We start from the raw sequence: 16,305 nt of genomic DNA on the forward strand, positions 1-16,305 counted from the left end.
GTTGGTGACCTGGGATATAGCTCGTGACAACTGCGTCAAGTTGGGCGGAGCTCTACTCGCCTTAGAGACGGAGGCGGAGCTAATAGCCATGGGAATTGTCATTGTCTCTGTCTACGGCTTTTCTGATTCGTGTAGAGTGTGGACGGGACTTAACGACCATAACGAAGAAGGCGTGTACGAGTGGGCGGGATTTAATGGCACACTGTATGCATCAACGCCTAACATGTGGAGTCCTGGCGAGCCCGACAATTACAACAACAATCAGGATTGTGTAGCATTTATTTGCAGTGATGAAATAGGACTTACCGACAAATATTGTACTGAAACGCTTTCTTATGTGTGCGAATACCATTACTAACATCCTCACTGTTCACAGGTTGAAGATTATCGTCTACATTTTGCACAGTGTATTTCGTGGTATGCAGAGCAGGCGCGGATCCAGGAATTCTTTTAAGGGGGGGGGGGGGGTGCGCCTTTTGAAAAAAAATATACAGTAACAGCGGCGCACGCACCCCACTCCATTTTTTTTCTCTTTTTGTGTGTTTGTTTAACAAAGAAATAAAGGGCGCGAGTGTCTGGTGCGCCCCACCTGGATTCGCCACTGCAGAGTATCAACGAGTGATACCTATTGTGTTTAAGAGGCACCTGTGGTTTAACTCATCTAGTCCACTGAAACGTGAAACCTATTTTATTTCATTTTTTTTTCCACCAAGGCCCGACTATTTTCACTTTGGTCTCAAAATTATCAACAGCTTCTAAATTGTCTATTTGGAACTGATCCTGGTTATGGCAACACAATAACAAAAGTTAATGTAAAGGTACAGTGAACCCACTCCTGAACTTTGTCCACTTGAACCACAAAAATGGGGAGAGACTAGTATTGAAGGCGAAAATTTTGTCCCAACCTCGAAATGCGGCAGGATAGTTCTTTATTTTTGTTAGATTTCAAGTCTTGAAAAAATAGACAAACAAACAAAATCCAAGTCCAGTTGATCCGCCCCCTTCCCTTCCCTCTATACGTTGGCGGCCAGAACAGGTAGCAACAACAACAACAACAACAACAACATCAACAACAACAACAACGACAAAGACAAAACAATACAAAAAGAAAAAGCCTCCTAAACTTAAAGAGTCACAAAAAAAAGCTTATTAGAGCATACAAAAACAGACAGAAAAAAGAAAAAAAAAACAGAAAACAGAAACACACAAAACAAAAACGAAAACAGGAGTTGTCGCCAGCGGGCAGCAGCACCGTCTTTCTCTAGACTTGTTTGTGAGAAAATGACTCTGTATTAAAGCAAACAACAATTATTGTAATAGTTCAGACAATGGTGGCAAATGGTGTAATGATCTTTATTTCTCTCTTTCCATTGTTGATCACAATGTCATTAATTGTAGCATGAATAATCCACATGACAAAGCATTTGTAAAGATCACAATTCAACAATGAGTTTGTACCTTGGTCGTAACTTTGAGTTATAAACACTTTAAGATTACATGAACTGTCTAGACATATAAATGATGCGGAACCTAGAAATAATCCACAGTATATTCGAGTGTAAGTTTGATCGCTTCGAGCTAATCCTGTTTCAAAACATTTATTCATTGTATAAACATGACTACCATGATTGTGCCCTAATATTTGTAAATAATCATTATGAATACACTAACAATCACCATCATGAATCATGTTGTTGTTGTTGGGTTTTTTTTTTTTTGCATTTTAGCTTATAAAACATGGAATTCTTGTCATTTTTTGTGCCTCCGCCACGAAGTGGTGCCGGAGGCATTATGTTTTCGGGTTGTCCGTCCTTCCGTTCTTCCGTCCGTCCGTAATCAATTTTGTGGACAGCATCACTAAAAAACCGTGTGAGGTATCCTAATGAAACTTGGCAGGTATGAGAGGGTGAAGTTGTGCCTATCAACTTTTGGGTCCACATACTCAAGGTCAAAGATCAAAAGGTCAAGGTCAAATGCTCAAAATTTCACTATTTCCCCCATATCCATTCAATGCCGGAACGTATTTTCTTGAAACTCAGTGTGTATACATGAACTACCAAATGAAGATTCTCCAGAGAGAGTTTCGGGTCATGAGGTCAACGGTCAAGGGTCAAAGGTCAAGTCAAAATGTTGAAATTGTACACTTTTCTTCATATCTCGCAAATGGTTCAAGGTATCTTCGCGGAAGTTTGTAGTATATTAGGATGCATGTACTGACTGGCAGTTATTATATAGGGAATTGGGGGGTCGTGGGTCAAAAGTCAAGGGGTCAAAGGTCAAGGTCAACTCTTCAATATGCAGTGCCTGCAGGATTTTTTCTTGAAACTTGATATAATTATACATAATACTACCCAGTAGATGTTCTGTGGAAAGTTTCTTGCCAAAAGGTCAAAGGTCAAAGGTCAAGGGAAAGTGCTAAAGTCCCCTTTTTCCTCCATATCTGGAAAATAACTCAGGTATCATCATGGAAATTTATTACATATCTATGCATGTTCTACCCAACAGTATTCTCTTTGGAACTTTAAGGTCAGAGGTCAAGGGTCAAAGGCCAGGTTTATATACAAATATTTTACCAAACTGAAATTACACTTTTCTCCATACCTTGTAAATGGTTCCAGGAACACTACCCCCTGGAAAACCACCCTCCGGATAACTACCACCCGGATAATTACCCCCCAGGACAATTCCCCCCTAGGGCAACTACCCCCCGGACAACTACCCTCCAATGGCAATTACCCTCCAGGGTAATTACCCCCTAGGACAACTACCCCCCGGACAACTACCCTCGTAGGGCAATCACCCCCTAGGGCAATTCCCCCTTAGGAAAACTACCCCCTGGATAACTACCCCTCGGATAACTACCCCTGGATAACTACCCCCTCGGATAACTACCCCCTGGATAACTACCCCCCGGAAAACTACCCCCTGGGTAATTACCCTCCGGAGAACTACCCCCTGGATAACTACCCCCGGAAAACTACCCCCTGGGTAACTACCCCCCGGAGAACTACCCCTGGGTAACTACCCCCAGGATAACTACCCCCGGATAACTACCCCCCGGATAATTACCCCTCGGATAATTACCCCCCGGATAATTACCCCCCGGATAATCACCCCCCGGATAACTACCCCCCCCCCCCCCGATATAATTACCACCAGGATAATTATCCCCATGTTAATTACCCCCTCCTCCGAAAACTAGACCCCAGATAACTTCCACCCGATAACTACCCCTTCCGATAACTTCCCATGGATGATTACCCCGGATAAGTAGGCCTACAACTCCCCCTCCCCTATAAGTATCAAGAGGAAAATTACCCCCAGGACACTGCACCACGCCAATTACCCCCTGGGTAACTACCTCCCGGGTCATTGCCCCCACCCCCACCCCCAATCTTACTTTTAATATAAAAAAAAAATCATTACTACAGGAAACGAAGTTCTTTGTATTATTTGCCAGGAATCACGGAGATGCCATACTGATACATCATCTTATGAAAACAACATCTTAAGGATTTACGATTTGTATCGTTTGCATTTAGGACGATTTATGTACAAGCTTAATTTCTCCCTCTGTATTTTGACTCTATGTTCATAAAAAACGAAGCTGTCCCTTCATATCCTACCCGGTAATCCAGTAAATGTCAATGCCTTTAACCAAAACTATTTTCGCTAAATCTGTATTTTCTTTTGCTGTTCCGAAATTTTGGATTTCTCTTGATAGTATAGTATAAAAAAAAAGTTTTAAGTTTGAATGCCTTTACCATTGAACTAAAGACATTTTGAAGAAATGTTACACTTCAGAATGAGTTAAACTTTTTGCAATATTTTTTAACCACAATTGTCTATCGTTTACCACAACTCCATGTAACACTTCTTTATTTTGAGGCGCTTATATCTCATGCCTCACGTGCCCTGGTTTTGACCCATCATCTTCCTCTTCCCTCTCGCTTTTCTCTGTCCACCGTGAAGGTAGTCTATTCCTGTCATTCATAACTCACCTTTCCTCTTTCTCTCATTACAAGGGATTTATCTCGTGTGTGTTCATGTGCAGTGCACTCCCGTTAAAACGAAATGCTCAGGACCGGCAGTTTTTTTTTTTTCGTTTTAACGAAATTTCGTTATAACCGAACAAATATAATATGCAATGTATAACGAAAAGAAGGAAACCACGCATAAAAAATTATGTTTGTTGAATCCTCATCATACGCTGGAAAGCTATGTGAAATGGGAGGATACCTTTTTAATTTCGTTTAAATATTACATTTTAAAAAGAGCATAAAGTTGTTTGTGTTGTCACACATGTGTAGAAAATGACGGTGTACGATTTGGTTACAGTTCGCTATTCCAAAGGTTTTTTCTTACTAAAGTACGTTACTCCGAAGGCTCCTTATTCCGAAGTTTCGCCATCCCCGGGATTCCGATGGTTTGTTTATGTGAAGGTTCGCATTTCCGCAGAATCATTATTCCGAGAGTTCATAATTTAGATCAAAATAATATATTGTTCATTTTCCGAAGGTTCGTTGATCTGAAAATGAAATGAGGTTCGTCATTCTGAAGGTTTATAAATCAAAAAAAAGAGAAAGGTTCACTATTCAGAAAGTCCGTTGTTCCGAAGGCTTTTTCATCCGAAAATGAAATAAGGTTCGTTATTCCGAAGAAATTTTGTTAATGAAAAAAAAATGAGAAAGGTTTGTTATTTCGAAGATTTATTTATCTTAAGACGATTATAAGAATTGCAATTCTTAAGCTTTGTTAGTGTACTCTCCTTTTTCCACCATGGATTAACGATACTTTTTGTAATGTTTCGATTAACGAACGTTTTGAATTCCTGTCATTTTCGGACTAACGAACCGTATAAGAATAAGAATAAGGACCATATTTTATTATCGGATTAACGAACCTTTGGAATAACGCCAAAATGTGCTTAATAACAAACCCTCTTTCATTTCCGAACTAACGGACATTTAGTTGTATCAGAATCTGTGTGTTTTGTATTAAAGGACTTCGGAACAATGAAACAAACCTTATCTGAATTCAGATTATTGTATTACAATAACGCAAGTTCCCCTCGGAAACTGTGCGTGATACACGGGAGTGAACATTCAATGATGCGTTCGCTCATGCAGAGACGCTTTAAAAATGCTTGTTCCGCTATGCATTTTCGAATGCGATCCGCATTTCGTTATAACGGAGCACATTTCTTTTGTTTTTCTTTGTCAGTGGCGGTCAGAAAAGACTTCGTGATAACGAAAATTTTGTTATAACCGTCTTCGTTATAAGCGAATTTTGTATACATAGACTTTAATGGCCATAATTTTGGGACCAGAAGTTTTTCTTCGTTATAACGAAATTTCGTTATAACCGTGTTCGTTGTAACGGGAGTGCACTGTATCTTTATTTGTGTACTTCATCTCTGTCTTAATGTGCTTTCTTTGTATTGTTTCATCAATTTTGTAACTATTTTACTGTTATACCGTTAACGCTCATTTCAGAATTGCTCTACTGCATTATTGGCCATTAACAACTAGTATATCAAGGATGTGGGAAGAGATTGTCACCTCCTTGGTATGATCACCGCAGAGCATTACCTCCCTTGACAATTACTCCTTATTAAAATTAGGCTCCAAACAATCACCCCTCTTACAATAACTCTCCCCCAGAAAAGTACGTCTCTCATTATTATTTTCGAACAACGTTTGCTATTTGAATTGAAAAAAAAAATCATATCATCTGGTTTTGGTCGAGACCTAACTTCAGGTTTTAAACTTCTTTTGGGTGAGATAATTAGAAACCCCTTACGAAATATTAAAGAGCATGTTATTCCAAGAAGGATTCAAGTTTTTGTGAAAAAAAATACTCTTGAAATGGCCGGGATAAAACAGAGCAGCCCTATAATGTAAAAAGGATTCTGTCAACTACAACCCTTTATAGATCTATTCAAAAAGAGGGTGCAGGACAAAAGACTTCGTTAACAACTAGGGGTGTTTTGTAAAAAAAAAGAAATGCCGTTAAACTCGTAATATTTTACTCTTTCTAATGAGACTAACTTATATTTGAGCTGGATTTCCTCTTAAAGTGTCGAGAACATTTAATTTGAAAACTAGCACAATTCTACTTGTATGTAAAACAAGCTGTAATTTTACTCTTATGACAGATTAGGGCACCGTTTGATAAAAGTTGCCAGTTATGACAACTTGTTAATCTCTAATAATTTCAATAAAACTATGGGTTCTGCTTGATTGATAAGCTCGAGTCACTGACTTGTTACCATGGACCTGCTTTAATCGACCTCCAACGAATGGTAATTGTGTGGAACTGACAGCTTGTCAGGACTGATAACTTTCATAAAACCGTGCCCGGTTCCTATCAGAAATTATGGCTTTATATCGAAGGGTCCCTCGCTAATGTTAACGGAATATGAATTGCAGTGAAATCAACTCTCCTTTTCTTATGTTTATCGTCTAATGTGTTGTAACGGTAGAAAATGACAAGCCAAAAGAGTAAATGTGACCGTGCACCTCAAAACGAACATAAAGTCGCACACACTGATTTTGCGTGAGGACTGAAAATAAGTGAAATGCCGGGGTCAACCTAGCCGAACTTGACTTTTTCATATTTTCTGAAAGAGCGGATCTTATTTTACATTATGCTAAAATTTGGTATCATACAACGTGCAGGAAAGTGTGTTTTCTTAGCAGTTTATCTCGAACATTTTTGGTAGAATAGTGTGATTAGGCGTGTCTTTAGAATCCCTTTTTCATTTCTGAAAAACCTTGTCCACACTCATCACTTCCAACTCAAATAACTTTTGAAAGGATAGTGTTATACTGCTTTGAAAATTGGCATTAATTATGGACAGAATGTGTTAATGAGGCATGCTTAATTTCAGTTTAATCTGATAATCCCTTCATTGTTGTAAATCTGGTGGCTTACTTCCTGTTTTTTGTCCCATTCATCGCACAGCCAGCACGGTTTGGTAAAGATTAAGCGCTTGAATAGACACTGTACTTCAGAGCCTCTTTTCTCAGTTCCCACTTTTCCTGAGTTTGTGCTCTCTTTCCAATATTTAGATAGGTTAGGAGAGTCTATTTGATTTGAGTTATACATCATTTTAAAGCTTAAAGTATGCTCTTTCAGAATATGGTCTTAACTATAAAAATTCATATCTGGCGACTTTTTGTTTGTTTTGAGGTGCAGGGTCACAAATGATGACAGTGTAAGAGAAAGGTGCATCTTCTGATATGGTGTTATGAACTTATGGAAAAATTACAACGGGTGGTAACTTTCGGGGGGCGGGGAGGGAGGGTTGTCCTGTAGGTAAGTATCAGGAGGGGCGGGGGGGGGGGTTCGGGGTATGGTTATGGGGGGGGGGGGTAGTAATCCGAGTGGTAGTTATCCTGGGGGTAGTTATCCGGGGAGTAATTATCCGGGTGGTAGTTATCCTGGGGGTAGTTATCCGGGGGGGGGGGGGGGGGTAGTTATCGGGGGGGGGGGGGGGTAGTTATCCGGGTGGTAGTTATCCTGGGGGTAGTTATCCGGGGGGTAGTTACCCAGGGGGTAGTTCTCCGGGGGGTAGTTATCCAGGGGGTAGTTATCCGGGGGGTAGTTATCCAGGGGGTAGTTATCCGGGTGGTAGTTATCTGGGGGGTAGTTATCCGGGGGGTAGTCATCCAGGGGGTAGTTACCCAGGGGGTAGATATCCAGGGGGTGGATGTCCTAGGGGTAATTGCCCATGGGGGTAGTTGCCCTAGGAGGGTAGATGACCGGGTGGTAGTTGTCCTAGGGGGTTATGGCCCTGGAGGGTGATTACCCTAGGAGGGTAATTGTCCGGGGGGTAGTTGCCCTAAGGGGGAATAGACCTGGGGGGTAATTATCCGGGTGGTAGTTATCCGGAGGGTAGTTGCCCAGGGGGTAAGTGCCCGGATACGCTTGTAAATTACTAAGTGCATAAACTTATAAAAAGGTCAGAAGTCAAGTAAAAATCCTCAAATCCCCAAATACCAGCACTCTGACAATTTAGTCATTCATCCAATTAAACCTAGTTCAAGGAAAGTGAATATTCAACACATTTGTGTCAAACCTGTCATTTTAATATTTTGCCAATTATGTGAAGTTGTCATCACACATTGTCAAGACATTGTACTATTAATTAGGAGAACAATGCATTGTGGCGGAGGCATACCAGTACCCGAAGCGACATTTCGAGTTGGTTGTTAAATCTTACGATTCTAATCAAGATGTAGTGACCGCCTTATAGATTTATACTAACAGATTGAGGACTTGAAAAAATATTTTAAATTAGTACGAGTGAGTGAGCCGAAATTTGTCTATTTCTGTGTAGGAAACATTGCACTTGTCTCTTAGTTCGTTGTACTGTACTCGTAAATCATATCATGCTGGCACACTGTTATATGGTGGCTTGCCCTGTATGTAAAATAACAGATCATGCGACAATTGAATCTAAAAGCTCGCTAAACTTACAAATCCGTGTGAGCATTTTCTGAACGTGTTTGTATATAGGAAGTACGGGATTCTCTTCAATATATGATTGATAATTCAAGTAATTATTAACATTACGATATGATGGCTGGTCCGGCTGGATTTATGCATGGTGATGTATATACTGGCAAACTGCAAGTGCAAGTGAGCGCAGCAAGTGAGCTCTTTTTAATTTTTCACTTAGTTTGCAAATAGTTATATCGTATGATTCTCAATAATTACGGTGGCTAATAATTGATAACAGGCATATATAAGTTGTAGAGAGTCACAATTCTTGTATTATTGCAAAGGAAACGCTGGAGTTTTCTTCAGTACATGTATTTGGTTGTGAATCACATTTTTTTTTTCTAGATACGGCACTGCTAAAACTGCGCCCTATTATTATATATAATGCCGTCTCGGCATTGGCCCGTTCCTTCTTGCGGCGGGTTGCCGATGATGTGCTGTTAATTCTGAAGTGTACCTGTTTTTAGTTCTTTCCTAGCCACTGGTGAACCCCTTATGATTTTCTTTCTCTCTCCCTCAAAATAATGTCATTATGCTTCAGAATGTAAAATGATTCGGCAGATGTTCGTAACAAAGGGTTCAAACAGAGGCTTCAACCATCCATCACGATGATCCATTACTTTGTGTCTTCTCCATTTTATTACCCGTCTTTATTTTCTCACTTTTTGTTCTTCTTCCTCCTCTTCTTCTCCTGTCTTTCTTTATAATTTTCTTTTCTGCATGACAGTGAGTAAGTGTTGGGATTTGTTTTGTGTTTGTTTTGTGTTTGTTGAGAGCTGGTCCCGTTTCGATTCTTCATTATAATTTCATTATAGCTCGTGTAATTCGGTTCTTGTTTTTATGTTTATGAACAGCAAGACAGTCAATCATGCAAGAAGTTTTTATTGTTGGGGGGGGGGTGTGCACCCTACAAGCATTGCTTTTTTTTTTTTTAGCATTCCTTCTCATCTCCGAGCATTTTAGTATTCAAAAAGATTTTTCGTTATATATATATATATTTTTTTTTTTTTTGGCGTGGTTAATTGCATCCTTATAGATTTAACTTATTGTATGTTGTAATTTCAAAAAGCAATTATTGTCTGTTAAAAAAAAAAAACTTATTTACATGCTTTTGTTAGAGATGAAAAAATATGTGAATGAATGACCTCGTATGCTCACATGTATATCATAGCTATATGGATGTTTGTTTATATCAATATAAGGCCTATCTGTTACTGTTGTATTATCTGTTAGAGTTGTTATAACAATTATAACTATAGTAATCATTTATAGATACATTATAGCTGCAATGTATTCCAAGTAAAGACTCAAATAACGGCAAACTTTGAAGTTTTTATCGTTATACTGTATATTCTTTCATGTGTCACCATTCTTGAGCTCACCCTATTTCTCTTTATATTTCTACATATGCATGTATAATTCACAAATACATATACATACATACATACATACACGCACACATACATACATACATACATACATACATACATATATACATGCACACACACACGTACATATACAGTGTATTGAGTGCTTTACGACAGGATTTGTGATTGGCAAACTTAGTACCACGTCCCATTCATCGGTTTCGTTATAAAGTTCACGGTCGTGAACTATCAAACTCTTTTTTTTTTTTCTAATTCTTGCACGGAAATCGTGTACCACAAATCGATGTTATAAATGCACTTTCTCTACTATTACAAATATGATACATACTCCTTTCATGCACCATTTCAACCAATATACATTGAAAAGTGCATAATTAACCCTCCGGCAATTCTATTTACCCTCAGCCTGCGGCATTGGTGAAATAAAACTGCAGAAATTGTGCATTTGTCGTGCATAAAATCTAGTAGAGTCCATTCGATATCATATACTATTCTGTATGATATATACTGTCACACGTCATATACAACGTTTGATTGTGTAAGTACATGTATATGCAGCACATTTTAAAGAAATGGGAAACCTTTCTCATTTCCCCCTATTAAAACTATAACTTCCTTTCATTCCCTTTGTCACTTGACAAAGGGCAGGGAGCCCGAAAATTTGTCGGTATACTGACGACATGACACCTTTCTTGAATTCTGTTTAATTTTGGATTACATGTATATACCATTGGTATACATACACATATATATAGATAGATAGATAGATAGATTGTATATATATATATATATATATATATATATATATATATATATATATATATATAATATATATATAATTGCAATCTATATATCTATCTATCTATCTATCTATCTATCTACATAATCAAATCCTCCGATACCCTCTGTCATTCTGTAACTCAAGCAACTCATATGAAGTTGTCTGCAACTACTCCATGTTATATTTACTGCAAAGGGTTCCATCCTCTTAAAAAGACAATAGATAGACACACAAAAATACAAACAAACAAACCCCAAACCCCTATAATATCCTCGACGATAAAATGACAACAAAACACAACCAGAGTCATCAAGTAAATGCTTCAATTTTTGTTTTATTTGATAAATATTTTGCATCATTCTCTTATTTACAGATAATTAAAAAAGGCGTATTTTGGCAGAACCAAATTGGCATCTTGAAGAACCTGGCCAATCCGTCCATCAGATGCATCAATGAAACTTTGTTGCCACAAAACCAGTACCTTCTGTCATACATAACGCGCACAAGCACACACTGCATGTAGTAGCACGTACATTGCATCAATAACACTGCATTAAAGAAACCGCACTCCTGTAATTCTTAGCATATCATACTAGTATCCACTCAAAGTTGTACGGCTAGTACAAAGTGTTGCGTATCCACAGGGCCGGAGTTATGCTGTTGCCTCGGACCGCTTAATCACCCGCTCTATTCGACACGATAATGCCCACATATCCAATACATCTTCGCTGAACAATAATCCAAAGATTATTGACAGAGTACATATGTAAATGTGGCACTCGAGCATGTACATATACAAGTATACAGACATCAAACACTCTCCTGCGTATATGTTTATGTGCATCCCTACCCATGAGTTAACAAGATGTAAGACAAAGTTAGGCACTACAGTCTACATAATATCATTCTCTCACTGATTGAACACTTATTGATAAGATGGGAATGAACATCAATATTAATCTGGCAAAGAAAAAAAGGGGCAGTTCAACCCTTCTTACTTGGGTAGAGCTTGTTATATCATAGTACACTAGCATATTGTTATAAGGAGACTGGTATAAGAAAACCCTCCAAAATAAGGTGATCTTGCAGGTTCTGTTCTACAATCATAATATACTGAGAACCCTGGTACAGCAAGGTAATTGTCATGGTTCTTAGGTTCTCGTTATATATCGAGGTTCTTCTGTACATCCAAAATTACAATACATGTATGTGATCAACATTACATGCATTACTAATCTGTCGTACTACATTCAGCTGCTTAAAAAATTACTAGGTAATTGCATTAGTTTTTGGCTATGTGAGGCAAACCTTTAAAGAAGCATGGCTACCAACATGAAAACAACAAAATCAGGAATATTCCAAAGAGCTGCTAATGACCACAAACCTCACAAGGAAAAAAAAATACTTATCAAGCTTTCATCAAGAAATCAATTGTCCCATTTGTCCTTTGCCATTTTGTGTTTTTACACCACCTATCAAGTGCAAAGCGATAAATATTACCTTTGTTTCAATTCGGAATCTAGTGTTTCTAATTTCTGCTTCAAACCTTGGGGGGGGGGGGGGTGGTGCTTGTTCTGTTCATTGTTCTGAAGTGATTTTAATGAAGTGAATTCATAAGAAGACTGTGGTTATGGTCATCGTATGATTGAATCTTTGGTATGATTAAATTCATCCCCTCGCTTCCCTACAACTTCCATATACTTTCCTATAACACGCTTGATAAAACATCTCTTATTTACATTTGTAATCTACACAAAATAACATTTACAGGTACATGTACTGCTTTGTGTAAGGCGATTCTTTCTTCTCATTCCACAACCCAAGAATAAATTTATGAAATATTCCCTGCTATTAAAACAGATATCACATATCTGATATGCAGAAGTGAACACAAAAGCCAAAATCCAACCCATCAATTGCTTATACAATCATGTTGGGTCCAATAGCTACAATGATACTTCAGTGATAATTCACAGAAGTGAAGACCAACACCACACACAATGTCACTTGCACTGTAAAAGTGGAAATTTTCACGGTGTTGAAATTTTCGCGCATTTTGTGCAACCAGAAACTAGCGCGAAAATAAAAGCACACAGATATGTTTGCATGCCATATGTTCCAGTACTTCTGTCTTGATTCCACGGAATTAAAAACATGTGAAACTCTTCTTACTGGGCAGAGCGCGAAAAATTAGTAGTGCGAAAATATCCACTTTTACGGTAGTCCTCTTTTTATGTATGCATCCACTTCCACTTCTTAACCAGGCTTAAGCCTTTGTGTGCTCTGAGTGCTGATTGACACAGAAAACCCCATAGCATTGTACACATTGTCCAAAGCCTCTGGCACAGAAGAGTTAAATTAGAAGCAAAAAGTCTTCTGCAAGTCTCTGTAACTTGCCGGCAAAGTCTACCGACTACAAAAGCCACACTAGATCTTTTACAAAGATACTGCACAAAAAGATAAAAAAAAAAAAACAGTCACAACACACACAGTATTGCTTTTACATTCTCTGAAAGAAGAATTTGTTGGCGAAAGTTGAGCTGGGGCTTCATGATATGCATTCCACTACAGTGATCATAGTCACTTATCATTCACTGATTATCGAAAAATTGGGAAGAAATATCATGTCACAGTCAGCCAAAACCTAATACAAACATTTATTAATAAATTATACTAATAATGCACGACATGGGCGTTTCATAGATGTTGGCTTTAGGAGATCTATAGAAAGACGCCCATTCCTATAGCGTGCACATTTCTCTCTAATAATTTCCCTTTTAAAATTGATTTAATGATATACCAGGCTGCTATGAATGCTTAGAGATGATGATTCATGTACATCTTTGCATGAGTGACTAAAAATTGACCAGAATGTGGGTTTTGTTTGTTTCTTGTTTGTTTTCCAGCAGTAGAAATCTCTAGAATGGAAAATACACAGCTGGAACTAAAAATTTATGATCTCAAAACATCACTATATTTTCACTATTCATGCTGAAACTAATCAGCCGATACTCCAGAATGCGAGAGTCACAGTTACGAAACAGAAACAGCCACCTCACCCCCAGGCGACCTTTTGCTAAAATTGAACAAGATTTGTCGCCAGGTCTATTACAGTAAAGGATGCAGATGAAGGCGGTCATTTCTGCTCTACAGTGACATCTTCACATTCACTCGGCTAAACCTTTGTGTGCTTTGAGAATTAATTGACACATAGAAAACCCCATAGCAATGTACACACTGACCAAAGTCCCCAGCGCATATAGGGTTAAACATCTAGACCTACATTCAGGACTTCTTTTCTGCAACACACATTTCATGCATCATCTACTGCTTTCGTGATTCATGCATTTGATTTTTAGCGGTCATCTGTCCACAATATCAACAATACTCTCTCAATTATTGTGACGCATCAGAGTAGTACTTTTGCTGGATGGAAGCATTCTCTTGTATGAAATATCACTGGTACTATAGAAAAATAAAGCAAGTAACAATCTTAGATATTATAGACTGTGACACGATCATCATAACTTTGATTAGATCAGTTACGAATGTCGCAAGTCACATTTATGAGAACAGCTTCCAATCTAATTAGGTTCACGCCGGACTACATCTTTGGTTATGCAACTTTCTGGACTAAAGAGAATGAAACACCACGTCACAGATTCCTGCCCATGCATGAAAACAATCAGATCATTGTTGGTTGAATGACATATTATCCTCCATCATGTATCATATGGCATGGAAAGAATGTAACAGACAGAAGACATGGGATAGCCAAATTTGATTCACTCCCTGAAAAAGAAAAACCTTTCGATTACACTACAGGTACATGGTATGTTCCAGGGCCGGCGCAGCCGTGGGGCCTGTGGGGGCTCGGGCCCCCACACTTTTTGTGCACCATACAAAGGAATACATAAGGTGTCATCACTTTGGGCCCCCACACTTTTTTCAACCCGGAAGTACGTAAGTGGCACTAAAATAGAAATAGATAGAGATCTTGAAGTATGGCGGCGGTAAGGGTATGTTTTTTGATAACACCCGGAAATGGGAGGGGAGAGAATGAGCTGAGGACCTTTTTTTTTTTTGCTTGTTAGCTCATGAAACCCTGAAGTGGGCCCCCACACTTTTGAAAACACTGCGCCGGCCCTCTGTTCACTCCTGAGAAAAACCAACTCATCAGCCAAGCTTAAAAGCGTCTCTCTCACTAACCTGAGGTGGATGTTAAGCACCTAATAACTGACTGTCTACATATGAGGTAAGTTTGAAGAGCAAAAACAACAGTGTGAACACATTCACTAATATGGTAGTTGTGCGGAGAGAAAAAAAAAATGAGGAAGTTCTCTGACAATGATATTGGCACGGTTCACTGCCAACCTAAATTAGAGCAAAAAGTTCAAGCAGATGATCGATTTACATATGATTCAACTGCCAATCTTTTGATAATTATCACAAGGTGCCACACAAGTAGTCAGAGAACATTGATCTCCCCAAAGGACGTAAAGTAACAACCTTTCTTGTCCTTGGGATCAACCTCTTGTTAATCCGTTGAACACTAGCCCCGAGTATACTCGGGCAGGTGTCTATGGGAAATACATGTTACAGCAAAATCAGCCCGCCCTCAATGGGTTAAAGGGAAATTTACCACAAACATACCTGTGGATTCAATAAATCATTTGAAGAAATTTTAGTGGAACACATCAGTGGCGTATGAGGAATATTGGACGATCCGTTCAGAAGTTGAGTTTTTATAAGTAAATTTCCTTTCAGCAGGTCATGCATAGAATTCAAACATACTGTACAGCACTGTTTGTGGCTTAAGAAGGGGGTGACACATATTCTACTTCACTTTCTTCTCTCTCTTACCTCTCTGCATGAACTTGGCTGTGTTATGCTGTACAAATTATCTCTCAACCATTATATGGGGTCAACATTCTATCAAATGAACTACATGTAGTTTCCCTCTCACAAAATGTCAAGATTTTTCAATCGTTGCAGTTGATTCTCACGAGACCTACACTACAGAGGCAAGTTTGAAGTACTGATATTCCATATACACTCACACACACACACATACACACAGTCACTAACGAGTGGGAAACTGAATACTGCATACGCAATATATTTCGCGAGTCTAAATTTTCGCGAATCCGGAATTCCCGACGATTTCGCGAGTGGTTAAATTCGCGATCGTGGAGGCCTGTACTGAACGAAGAAGTGTACATGTGTACGTCACATTCACATCAGGATCAGAGTCAATATTTTCGCGTGTCTTTAATTTTGCTAATTCGCGAAAATAAAAACCTCAAGAAATATTCAGCGTACATACAGTATGACCTACAGCTCAGCTCAAAGAGGTTATTACTAACAGCCTGTAGAGGCGTACTATGTAAAATGTCTGTGATTGCACAGGAGGGTTGGCGTGCCCTACTTGGTAATGGCGGCCTTTCCTTCACATGCTCACAGAACAATCGTACCGGTCATGTTTCCAGTCTGCGAGAATGGCGAGAACATGCTTGCCGAAACGTCAGGATTGGGTACTAGGTCCTTTTCAGGGCCACATCCATACCCAAGAAAGAATATGTGGCACACTGTTTAAGCCATCGACCATCCAACCTTCCTTGATCTAGC

Source organism: Diadema antillarum, unplaced genomic scaffold, assembly GCF_040938485.1.
Source record: "Diadema antillarum isolate AM-2024a unplaced genomic scaffold, OU_Dant_1.0 seq00000547_RagTag, whole genome shotgun sequence".
Classification (NCBI taxonomy): domain Eukaryota; kingdom Metazoa; phylum Echinodermata; class Echinoidea; order Diadematoida; family Diadematidae; genus Diadema; species Diadema antillarum.